The 12,571-nt window shown below is 41.5% G+C and overlaps 1 long non-coding RNA gene across 33 annotated transcripts; it reads left to right on the forward strand.

Moving 5' to 3' along the window:
• Positions 1–6,531: 6,531 nt before the first annotated feature.
• Positions 6,532–12,259, forward strand: LOC123110727 (uncharacterized). 33 transcript variants are annotated; one of them, XR_006453597.1, is made up of 12 exons: positions 6,532–7,189; positions 7,646–7,770; positions 7,944–7,999; positions 8,115–8,253; positions 8,703–8,820; positions 8,894–9,201; positions 9,392–9,509; positions 9,588–9,805; positions 10,304–10,401; positions 10,659–10,739; positions 11,377–11,451; positions 11,556–11,947. It is a non-coding gene; the product is annotated as an uncharacterized lncRNA (long non-coding RNA). The 33 variants fall into 33 exon arrangements; XR_006453581.1 differs by having other exon boundaries at positions 7,944–8,253; positions 8,899–9,201; positions 9,583–9,805; XR_006453588.1 differs by having other exon boundaries at positions 7,944–8,253; positions 8,899–9,201; positions 9,397–9,509; positions 9,583–9,805.
• Positions 12,260–12,571: the final 312 nt, after the last annotated feature.

Consider the following 12,571-nt stretch of genomic DNA (forward strand, 5'->3'; position numbering starts at 1 on the left):
CAATCCTATTGTCCTTAGTATTTTGAGGGATCCACTTTCCTCATCCATGCCATGCCATTCATTGAGCTTTCCTGAAATATTTGTCTTGGAATAGTATTAGCCCAGTGAGCTATATGTTGTTAGAATTACCAAAACCACCTAGGGATAGTTGCAGTTTTAGGTTGGGATTAAATTTAAGGCCCATGAGTGAAATCTAGGGGCGGGGCAATTAAAAGAGGACACATTATTCCGCATGTACGTTACATTGTGGAAATTACACAGGTCTAACATTATTGCTCCCCTCCCCCACGTAAGTCTCTTATTACCCTCGGGGGTTCCTCTCATGATTTGCACTCACTCTTTTCGTTTCCCAAAGGTTTTCCATCAAATATTTGGTAACTAATGGTGGAAGAAACATTTGTGATATCATTTTGGTACCAAACCTATCATGCTTTCTGCCTGCTCCGCATTGACATCAGAAGACTCAGCTGATGTCTAATGCCCAGCAAATCTAGATGGAGAGAGTAACATCTTGTAGATACATGCTAACATGAGGCAATGCTGAAGAGGCCAACAAGATGTATGCCTTGAAGGAAGTAGGCCGATGTGAGAAATATGATGACATGTTTGCGGGACTTATGTACTGTAACAAGATTCTCGTTGCTCTTTGCTCAAATGTATGTCTTCAGAGAGATGAAGGAAAACTCAAAGTTACCCATGCTTATTGTGTTGTCAAGCTAGCAGGAACTTGCAATATAGTTGTTGACGACTTAGCAGAATTGGCCATAATAAATGCTCATTTTGATGTGTGGTGTGGTGCTTTAACAGTTCATTTGTGCATTTAGAAGATCCATATTAATGATTATAATTTATTGACAAATTTTAATAAATCTCTAATTTACCGGTTGTGATTATTACCTCGGTAAAACAAATAGAGCATTAGATTAAGTGATCTTCGACAATCCATGTCGATTGCTATTAAATTGGTGCTATGTAGGATTTACATTGGTGTGAAATGAATAAGAAAAGAAAAGATACTCTGGGCTCACTATGGGGGTGCTTGGTTAGGTTTAACTTCCGGCTTTTGGTTTTGGGAATTTTTGTTTCTACTACTCTAGCTTTTGCCAATTTTCCTTACACCACTAGTTTCCGACATTTACTTTTGTCACTCTTAGCTTTTGACAGTGTATCACAATTGCCATTCCAGATATTATTGGTCCCCTCTCGGTGTTATGGTATACATCATCATCTGGCCAAACACTTTGTGATTTGATCACAAGGATGATGGAACACGAAACGAGAAAATAGAACAAACTGGTAACGAAGAAACTTGCATAGTGAAAATTTGTTGGCCCACGAGGATGCCAATAAATCTCACATTGGGTATTTGTAACATATCGCGAAGCAATAAGAACAACACACGCTAAATAAAGGTTCACTTAAATATTCATTCATGTGGGTATAGGGGTCAATATGGATGTCCATGGTTCCCTTATTGATCATTCATCGCAAGGTGTTCCATTCATGTATATACTTCATTGAACCTGCAGGGTCATCTATCAGTTGAGTACCAGGAAAGGAGTGTGAGAGAAAGTCATCAAAAAAGTTTCAAAGACACAGAAAGTGTTGGAGAGAAAACTGGAAGTGTTTCGGAGAATCCGAAATTTTTGGAGTAAACCATCATGCCAGAAATATTTTGAATGGCATTTGGAACTTTTGGAGGGTGCCAAAAAAGTTCTGGCACCTCCCAAAATTTTCCGGAGGGGACGCTCGAGCAAAAACACAATGTTCCCGCAAGGGGGACAAGATCCTCCTTTTCGTGGGGAGCTATTTTTGGATGGTCCTGTCGGAGCTAAATCCAGCAGATCATGGATACGAGGTCCCGAGCTGGTGGTCTCGGCTAGAGGGTAGCAGGAAGTAGATAGAGACGATGTTTACCCAGGTTTGGGCCCTCTCGAAGAGATAAAGCCCTACATCATGCTTGTATTGTATTGATTGTGGAGGGGGTACGGAGTACAAGTTGATCTACCTCGAGATGGTATGAATGAGTCTAAAATTCTTGCCTCTAGGGACTAGACCCCTCGGCTTTATATAGGGACCAGGGGGTACCTAGGGTTAACATGGTCGGTTGATCTAGAGATAAACGTGCAAAAAATTTGAATATGCCTTGAAGTGTGCACCAAGTCTTTGGAAGATTCCATCTTGAGTATGCCAAGGGCCATGGTAAACATGGCCCATTCTTCGGTTGTCAGTGGGTCCTCGGCCCAGCCATGAATGGTAGGCTGACATGGTGAGCACCCCCTAATCCAAGACACCATCAGTAGGCCTAGAACTAGTCTTCAAGATGAGGATGTTGAAGCATTCCTTGCGATAACTTCATCTTCTGGTCTTCGACTTTGTAGGTGATACGTCTCTGTCGTATCTACTTTTCCTTATGCTTTTGCTCTTGCTTTGGACTCTAATTTGCATGATTTGAATGAAACTATCTCGGACTGACGCTGTTTTCAGCAGAACTACCATGTTGTTGTTTTTGTGCAGAAATAAAAGTTCTCGGAATGGAACGAAACTTTTTGGAGAATTTTATACAATAAAAGAAAAATACTGGAGCCAAGAACCACCGGAGGGGGGCCCTTGGGTGAGCACAACCACCAGGGCGCGCCCCCTCCTGTCACACCCAGGTGGGCTATGCCCACCTGGTGGCCCCGCAGATCCTGATTCCAACTCTATAAAATCCTATTTTTGGAGAAAAAATCAGGGAGGAAGAATTATCGCGTTTCACGAGACGGAGCCGCCGCCGCCTCCTGTTCTTCATCGGGAGGCCGGATCTAGAGTCCGTTTGGGGCTCTAGAGAGGGGGATCTTTGATCTTTGGCATCACCAACCCTTCTCCATCGCCAATTTCATGATGCTCCCCAACGGGAGTGAGTAATCCCTTCGTAGGCTCACTGGTCGGTGAGTAGTTGGATGGGATTCATCATGTAATCGAGTTAGGGCTTGATCCCTAGTATCCATTATGTTCTGAGATTGATGTTGCTATGACTTTGCTATGCTTATTGCTTGTCACTAGGGCCCGAGTGTCATGAATTCAGATCTCAACCATTTATGTTTTCAGCATTATATCTATGTTCTAGATCCGATCTTGCAAGTCATATGCACCTGCTATGTGTTATGATCCGTAAACCCTGGAGTGATAGTATTCGCGATACTTTCCGGTGATGACTGTAGTTTGAGGAGCTCATGTATTCACTATATGTTAATGCTTTGTTCTAGTTCTCTATTAAAAGGAGGCCTTAATATCCTTTAGTTTCCTTATGGACCCCGCTGCCACGAGAGGGTAGGACAAAAGATGTCATGCAAGTTATTTCCATAAGCACGTATGACTATTCACGGAATACATGCCTACATTATATTTATGAATTGGAGCTAGTTTTGTATCGCCCTAGGTTATGACTGTTATATGATGAATATCATCCAACGAATTCACCGATCCAATGCCTACGAGCTTTTCACATATTGCTATTGCTACTATTGCTCTTGTTACAAAACTATTGCTATCACTATTACTGTTACCGTTACTGTTACCACTGCTATCAAAACTATCATATTACTGTGCTACTGATCACTTTGTTGCAGATAATTAATCTCCGGGTGTGGTTGAATTGACAACTCAGCAGGTAATACTTGCAAATATTCTTTGGCTCCCCTTGTGTCGAATCTATAAATTTTGGTTGAATACTCTACCCTCAAAAACTGTTGCAATTCCCTATACTTGTGGGTTATCAAGACCTTTTTCTGGCGCCGTTGCCAGCGAGCATAGCTATTTGTGAGTCACTTGGGATTATTATCAATTTATCACTATGAAGAATCTGAAAGATACCAAAACCAAGATCGTTCCCTCTAAGATGAGGGGAGGTAAGGAACTGCCATCACACTCTGCACTTGATTCACCTTCTATTTTGAGTAGAATTGCAACACCACCACATGCTATTAATCCTGATATGTCGCAAGTTACGGATGATGCTACTTATGCTATGAATGCTACTCATTATGATGCTAGTACCTTGCTTGATGACAATGTGCTACTAGGTGAATTTCTTGATGAACAAATTGCTAGAGCTAAAGAGAATGAAATTATTGAAACTGATGTGATCACTGAAACTGATGAAGTACTTGAAACTGAAAATGTTGAAACACCTGTTAGACCTAGCGCTCCCATATATGAATTGCCTAAGGTTCCTGAAGGTTATGTTATGGATGAGGAGACAACTAGAGACTTTCTTGCTTGCAATGGTAGACATGATATAAAGAAATTATTATGCAAACTGAAAGAAAATCTTTGAATGCTAGAATGAAATGTGATCCTCAGTTTTCTACCTCACCTATCTCTGTTACTGATAAGGATTATGAATTCTCTATCGACCTTAGTTAATTACTCTGGTTGAATCTGATCCTTTCCATGGTTATGAAACTGAAACTATAGTGGCACATCTTACTAAGTTAAATGATATAGCCACCCTTTTTACTCCCGATGAGAAAATTCGCTACTATTATATTCTCAAGCTATTCCCGTTCTCATTAATGGGTGATGCTAAGATATGGTACAATACTCTTGCTCCTGGTTGTGTGTGTAGTCCCCAGGACATGATTTACTACTTCTTTGAAAAATATTTTCCTGATCATAAGAAACAAGCTGCTTTACAAGAAATATTTAACTTTGTGCAAATTGAAGAAGAGAGTCTCCCACAAGCTTGGGGGAGGCTTCTCCAATTACTTAATGCTCTGCATGATCATCTTCTTAAGAAAAATGAAATACTTGATATCTTCTATAATGGACTAACCGATGCTAGGGATTTCCTAGATAGTTGTGCTGGTTGTGTTTTCAGGGAACGAACTGTTGAACAAGCTGAGTAATTATTGAATAATATATTGAAAAATTATGATGATTGGACTCTTCCAGAACCACCACCTAAACCCACTCCAAAGAAGAGGGGTATCTTATACCCTAGTCCTGAAGATATGCACGAGGCAAAGAAAAGTATGAATGAAAAAGGTATTAAAGCCAAGGATGTTAAAAATTTGCCTCCTATTGAAGAAATACATGGACTTGACACACCACCACCAAAGGTGGTAGAGGTAAATTATTTAATGAAATTTGGTGGAGGTGATATCCCTAACAATAAACATTCTAGTCAATGCTTTTATGAATTTGATAACTACATCAAAAAACAGATCACTTCAATGCAAATGTTATGAAATAATTGGAATATAATTCTGATATGATTGCTCGCTTGAGTGTCTTGTTATTTAGAATATCTAATGATGTTAGAGGTGTAGGAAAACATGCCTCTATGGTTCAAACTCAGTTAGAACAAGTTGCTAAATCTCAAAGAGTATTGCTTGATGAAATGAATAATAATATAAATGAATTTGTTGTTAGAGTAGCAACTAGAGGAGGTAAAATGACTCAGGAACCACTTTATCCTGAGGGACACCCTAAAATAATTGAACAAGATTCACAAAGAATTAATAATGATGCACCTAGTCCTTCTAAAAAGAAAAAGAAGAAGAAAAATGTTAGGACTTTGCATACCTCCAGTGAACCTAAAATAGAAAAACCTTCTGAAGATAATAATAATGTGTTGGGAAACATAGCATGCAATTTCAAAAAAATTCCTACGCTCACACAAGATCTATCTAGGAGATGCATAGCAACGAGAGGGGGAGAGTGTGTCTATGTACCCTCGTAGACTGAAAGTGGAAGCGTTTGATAACATGGTTGATGTAGTCGAACTTCTTCTAGCTCCGACTGATCAAGTACCGAACGTATGGCACCTCCAAGTTCTACACACGGTCAGCTCGATGACGTTCCTCGACATCTTGATCCAGCAAGGTGTCGAGGAAGTAGATGACTTCCGTCAACACGAGGGCATGGTGACGGTGATGGTGAAGTGATCCGCGCAAGGCTTCGCCTAACCACCGCAAAATATGACCCGGGTGTAAACTGTGGAGGGGGACGCCACACACGGCTAACAGTTGATGTTGTATGTTGTAGGCACCCCCCTTCCCACATATATATAGGTTGGAAGGGAGGAGAGGCAGCCAAGGGGGCGCCCCAATGTAGCATCCCAAATTTAAATTTGGATGTTATTCATAGATCATTCATATGCATCCATGATTTATTCATTTTATTGCCTTGTTTTAGTTGCATTTTGATCCAAGAGGCCTTAAGCAACTGAAGGACCAATTTGAAAGAGTTGAAGGTTTCACAAAAATCCAATTTTGATTTATCAAAGTTTGGTAACTGGATCAATTTGTTTTTCAAAATTCTTTTTCTAAATTTTAAAAAAAAAGAAGCTAGCCAACTCACCTCTAGAAGGCTCCCTCGATTGGGCCTTCGTGGACCGTCGGATCTGCCCTTCTCGTGTGTCCTGGCCGTCGGATCTTCACCTCGCTGTAATAGTTTTTTCACTTCACGGTCGTTTTGATTGGCCAATGACGAGTGGGCTCGTCTCGCGCGCTTGTTGGCTGGGATTTTGCCCAATCCGCGCCTCGCATCCCGCACCAGCCACCACCCAAACCCTAGCCCCGTTTCCCCTCGATCCCCACAGCCCCCGCCTCCTCCATCCCTCCTCCTCACCTCGCCATGGCCTCCGCCCCGGAGCCTCGCCGCCGCCTGCGATTCCTCCCTCCTGCCCGCAGAGCCCATTGGGCTCGCCAACCCTAGCCCCAATCCACATCCCCCGCGCCCCTCACTGGTCCCTCCTCCTCCTTCCCTCGTCTGCCGCCTCGCTCCCTCGCTCTCCTTCCTCGTCGCCGTGGCCTTTGGCCTAGGAGCCCCGCCGCCTACAGCTCCTCCTCCACCACCTCGCCTCTTTCTCCTCCTCGCCTTTCCATCGCTCGCGCGCAGGTCACCACTGTCGGAGAACACGGGAGTGCGGGTCTTCAAGTTGGGGTGGTCAGGAGGGCTTCCCGACCTGACGGCGCCTCCTCCTCCTCGCAGCGTCGTCGCGCGTACACCTTCTTCTCCTCCCTCCTCCCTCCCTCGTCACTACTTCCACCAGTCCCCTCCCTTCCTCGTCCGTGGCCGCTGCTGACCCCTCCTCCGGCCTCCGCGTCTCTGCCCAGGCGGCAAGGCCCCCAGCCCCCCTCGGGCCTCGGCCCCTCCATACAGCCCGCTTCTGCCTCGTCCAACTCGCTGCTTAGCTCCCAAGGTAATTTCAGTGGTGATACCTGACGCTGTATGTGTCTGACTGTCTGTTCACTGTCTTTCTATGGCGATAGCTTGATATATGGCTGATGTATGTTCAGTCTTCGTTTTTTCCCTCCTGGTGAATGGTGATATATGCATGGTGATAGCTGCTACTATATGTGTATATGTTGTGGTATTCTTTCTTATTGTTGTATGTGTATGTATGTATGTATGCAGTGAGCATTCCGTTTCTGTCCTCCTTCGTTTTTGTTGGATGCATGCGTCCAGTTAGATTTTTCAGAGCATATGTATGAACGGCTTAGATTTTTGCAGAGCATATCATATGTGTAACGAGTTAGATTTTTGCAGAGGGTATCTATGCAATTCATCTCCCTCTGCTACTTGATTAAATGGATGAATCCAGTTAGATTCTGAATGTGATGAACGTCTTATATATACGCCACACATGGTGCAGCAGGCTCGGAGGGCAGCGGGCGCGGCAGGCTCGGCAGGCAGCGGGCGCGGTGGTCAAGGCCAGGGGCGCGGATTGGGGAGATGCGCACACGAGGAGCGACGGCGACCGCGTCTGCCGCCAACACCGAGGTGAGCTTCACCCAATCTCTCTCTTACTCTCTCTGTGCGGCCTCCTCCCCTTGGCCCCTGATTCATTGATGAGGTATGCCAATATGCCATGGTTGTGTGTTCGCAAACCCTTCCCTTTTATCACTATCAAATAGTGTCAAACAGAGCATCTTATACTTTGTTTCTACGTGCAGATCAGCTCTTCGTTCTTTCAAGCCCTATGTTGCTTACTCAAATGCTTGTGGCGATTGTATCCTTGTGCCATGAATATTTGTACTTAGCAGATCAATATAAACATATTGGCTATCTATTTACCAATTCAGAATTTAAAGCACTTTATTTTATGGCCTTGAGTAAAAGTTCAGTCGTTGTTGGCTGGAAGACATCTTCAATACGCTGTCTACACGAGCTTCCCAAGGTAATGATCTAAGAGGAAGTGAGTTGGAGATGAGATGGGGACAGAAGATCCTGCAGTGATGTTGTTTCTTTGTTCTCCTGCTCAAGGTTTGCTCTTTCCTACTTACTGTCATGGTGGTTGGTTCACTGCTCGTTTTATTGTTTCGGAATTAGCCGCCTGTCGTGTTTTGATTTGCCTCGTGCTGCTTATATTTCGTGTTTGCGTGTGGGAAGGATGTGTGCTATAGATTTTGTGTGTGCATCTGAGATACCTAGAATGGTTGAGAACTGAATGTGTTGCCCTATTTAATTGGCATATTCAACTTAATTAATACGCCTTTTAGCCGTGACTTCTGCCCAAACTTTTGAAAGTGCAGATGATCACTCTATCGGGTAATGGTGTTTTCTATTGCAATTTGTCAGCTATACTACATGCTGCCCCTGTTTCTTTTGCTCTGCTAAAAATGTGTGCTTACTTTCAATCTTATTACATCAATAGACTTGTGGGCGTATAGTATTTCTGTAATCTCTGTGCCTTACCGGTTTTGTGATTTCAGCTCAGGTGGATGAGCCCCGTCCTGTGTTATTCCCCTTGGTTTCTGAAGCTCCCAGGATTTAATAATGAGTTGTCTTGGGCTTCATTGGACAAATGATCTACCTTGAGCAATGATACATGTAAGTCTTTTATTTTAAACACTGAAATATTAGGTTATCAAGCGCTAAAAATCTGAACTATGGTAATTGGTAGTGTAGGTTGGCGTTGAAGCATGATGGCGTTTACCGACATTTTCCAGTTTCTTGTTTGACTTGCCTTTTCTTGGATGCGATGATAAGGGAACTAAGAATTGCATGCACTATTGCTCAAATGGAACATAAGGGAGGCATCAGTCCTCGAATGTTGCCTTTAGAACAAGCATGATTCCTTTATAATCTGAGATTTTGCCCTTCCAGGAGTTGATGTAGATCGCTGTACAGTCAAGTACAATACTGGCGTGTATAAAAAAACTTGAATTTTCCTGGGATTGAACTTTGAACTAATAAATCTAGACTATGGAGGTAATGTGCTTTGCATTATTATAGATCGTATATGCTGCTCTTACTTAATTATACTTTCTAATTACATGCTGCCCCTGTTTCTTTTGCTGTGCTAAAAATGGGTGCTTACTTTCAATCTTATCGCATCAATAGACTTGCGAGCGTATAGTATTTCTGTAATCTCTGTGCCTTACCGGTTTTGTGATTTCAGCTCAGGTGGATGATCCCCGTCCTGTGTTATTCCCCTTGGTTTCTGAAGCTCCCAGGATTTAATAATGAGGTGTCTTGGGCTTCATTGGACAGATGATCTACCTCGAGCAATGATACAGGTAAGTATTTTATTTTAAACACTGAAAGATTAGGTTATCAAGCGCTAAAAATCTGAACTATGGTAATTGGCAGTGTAGGTTGGCGTTGAAGCATGATGGCGTTTTTCTTGCAGCAAATCTTGGCAGGAAGACTCTGAAGTGATAATCTTAAATTTGCCATTTACCGACATTTTCCAGTTTCTTGTTTGACTTGCCTTTTCTTGGATGCGATGATAAGGGAACTAAGAATTGCGTGCACTATTGCTCAAATGGAACATAAGGGAGGTATCAGTCCTCAAATGTTGCCTCTAGAACAAGTATGATTCCTTTATAATCTGAGATTTTGCCCTTCCAGGAGTTGATGTAGATCGATATGCAGTCAAGTACAATACTGGCGTGTATAAAAAAACTTGAATTTTCCTGAGATTGAACTTTGAACTAATAAATCTAGACTATGGAGGTAATGTGCTTTGCATTATTATAGATCGTATATGCTGCTCTTACTTAATTATACTTTCTAATTTCTATAACCTGGTGTGTTCATATAGAAATTAGTGTGTTTACATAGAGATCATAGATGCTTTCCATGATGATGTGCTGTTTATTGTCCAAGGACTTGATAAACTAGCAGAAACCATAGATGCCAAGTTTCTAATGACGAAGACTTTACGCTGGTTCATGTTTGCATTGGAGCTAAAGTTTTGTTGTTATTTAGTGTGTTTTGTATTATACCCAATACCGTTTCGTACTTCCATTTCTCCTGGATGATTAAGACGATATTTTTTCTAACTGAATTAATTTGTCCCCTATTTCAGAAGTAACGCTCAAAAGCCTGAATAGAATTCCTTGGGAAAGGGTAGATGTTAGCTTCAAGAGAAGTAGACAATGGATTTTTGCCCATAGCACCATTCAGGTATGTTATGAACCCCATTACCTTGGTATAATAGTTTTCCTGGTGTTACTTAATTATCCCCTGGTATATTCTGTTGTCTCCATACATGTTAATCTGATAACATATACAAAGGCTGTGTAGGTAATGGCATAGCAGATTTTAGTTTCATGATCTTACTTAAATGTAGTTCTGGCGATAGATAGCTTTACACTATCCGTCATGTGCATGGCTGTCGAAGTACATCATCGTTATGATGTGTATGGTTTCTCTATTTTCAGCCCTACCGCTCCTGAGCCCAAATCCCATGACCATGCCCCCACCTCTCCTTTGTGGAATGAAGGGAGTCTAGTTGCTAAAAAGTGAGTTTTCTTAATCAGTATGTATGGCCCCTCTGCACATGCTGTTTCTTCGTATTTATGAGGCCCTCAAGCTTTGTCAGTTTTCTGATAGATATGGAATTTTAATTTGATAGTCCCAACAACGGTGGGTACTGATGGAGCTATCTATTATTTATTGTCAATCTGTAATACTTTTGTCAGCTTCTAGCATGTCGTTACTCTGCCAGAGTGCAATTTTCTCTGCATGGCATACACCAGTTACCATTAGTTGATATGTTTGTTGAAGTTTTATTGCAAGTTAAATAATGTCAGGTGCTGATGGCTTTAGATATGTAAATAAAATATGTCAGGCGCTGATGGCTTTAGATATGTAAATAAAATATGGTGATTGTCACCGGTATGTAGTGTGGCATACTAATCAAATGACTAAGCATTTAATTATTGTTCTGTTATGTTATTGATTTCACCGGCTTTATGCCGGCCGATTAGTTCTGAAGGATTCCACACCGGCTAATTTAGATTATGTTACTAGAGCATTAGAAGAAGTTCCTGATATATGTATTTAGAGCATTTGCTGAGATTTGATGCAAAATATTGATGACCAGGCATTATACTGCGCATAAGCACAATTTTTTAGTTTTTCTTTTTATTGTTGCAGCAGCTTTTCTAGCAATAGCCAAATAGTGTGACATAACACTATTCCATTTTCACAGGCCATAACACATCTTTACAGGTAAGTTTGTTCTCTAGATAGTTCTCTTTCCAAGATTTTCATATCATATTTGTTGTGGGATCTGACTGCTTTACCATATTTTCCTGGTGTGGACGATGTTATAGAGTGAGCTACCATCACTTCTCATTACTGACTGTAATCAATATATATGTGTTTATGCCATAAAAGATGGATATTTGTCGAAGCCATTGTCGTGTCATGTAATTACCTGGAGATCAGCTATATAGTTTTGTTCGGATTATATAGTGGAAACGACAACTCCCGTGTGATTGTCATTTGATTATTTACTTCCTCAAGTAGTATGGATATGGTGCTGCCAGGATATTAAGTATATTCATGAAGTTGTATAAACCACGTTCTACGATTCACTTCTGTTATGCATATTTATTTTCCAGTTTTAGGACTGAAATCCATCCATTGTAATGAACTTGGTTGTATGGGCATTACCTATTTGACTTACGCTTGCTTCATCACATATAGACTGCTTTTCTTTTCCCCACTGCTTGTATGACCTAAAACTATCATGTGTATGAGGCAAGTTATTAGCAATGTTTCACATTTTTTACTTGCAATACTGTGCTTGCCTATTTCAGGTGTTCCAAGACCCAAATCATCGGAAAAACAACACATACAACACTTTTTTCTTTTGAACTTTGGTTACCGTTCATTTTGTTTATATAGTGGTTAGAATAGTAACCATATGTGCTTGCTCGATACTGATAAATGGAATATTTCAAAGCACGTATGGTGTGGGTATGTTCGCAATTTGGCGCAACGGGAGATTACCAAAAAATACACATTTTTTCAACATGACATGGTCTTGAAATGGTACTCTACTACCAAATTAAAATGTGTAGGTATATCTCATTGTAGATGACAAGTCTTTATTTTTTTATTAAGGGGTTTAAATTTGTTATCATATATGCTTGCCCGCTACTAAAACAACTAAAACATGAAATTTCTTTTCATGCTGAACATGGATTTAGTGGGTCTCTGTGCTATTTGTTACCTAGCCGACGAACCGAGAAAGAAAGGAAGGGGATAGACACTCTTTGCTCGCTCCGCCCCCGCCGCTTCTTATTCAGCTCCTCATGGGCCACAGGCATCGCTCTACGTAAGT

This window comes from Triticum aestivum, chromosome 5B (genome assembly GCF_018294505.1).
Source record: "Triticum aestivum cultivar Chinese Spring chromosome 5B, IWGSC CS RefSeq v2.1, whole genome shotgun sequence".
Classification (NCBI taxonomy): domain Eukaryota; kingdom Viridiplantae; phylum Streptophyta; class Magnoliopsida; order Poales; family Poaceae; genus Triticum; species Triticum aestivum.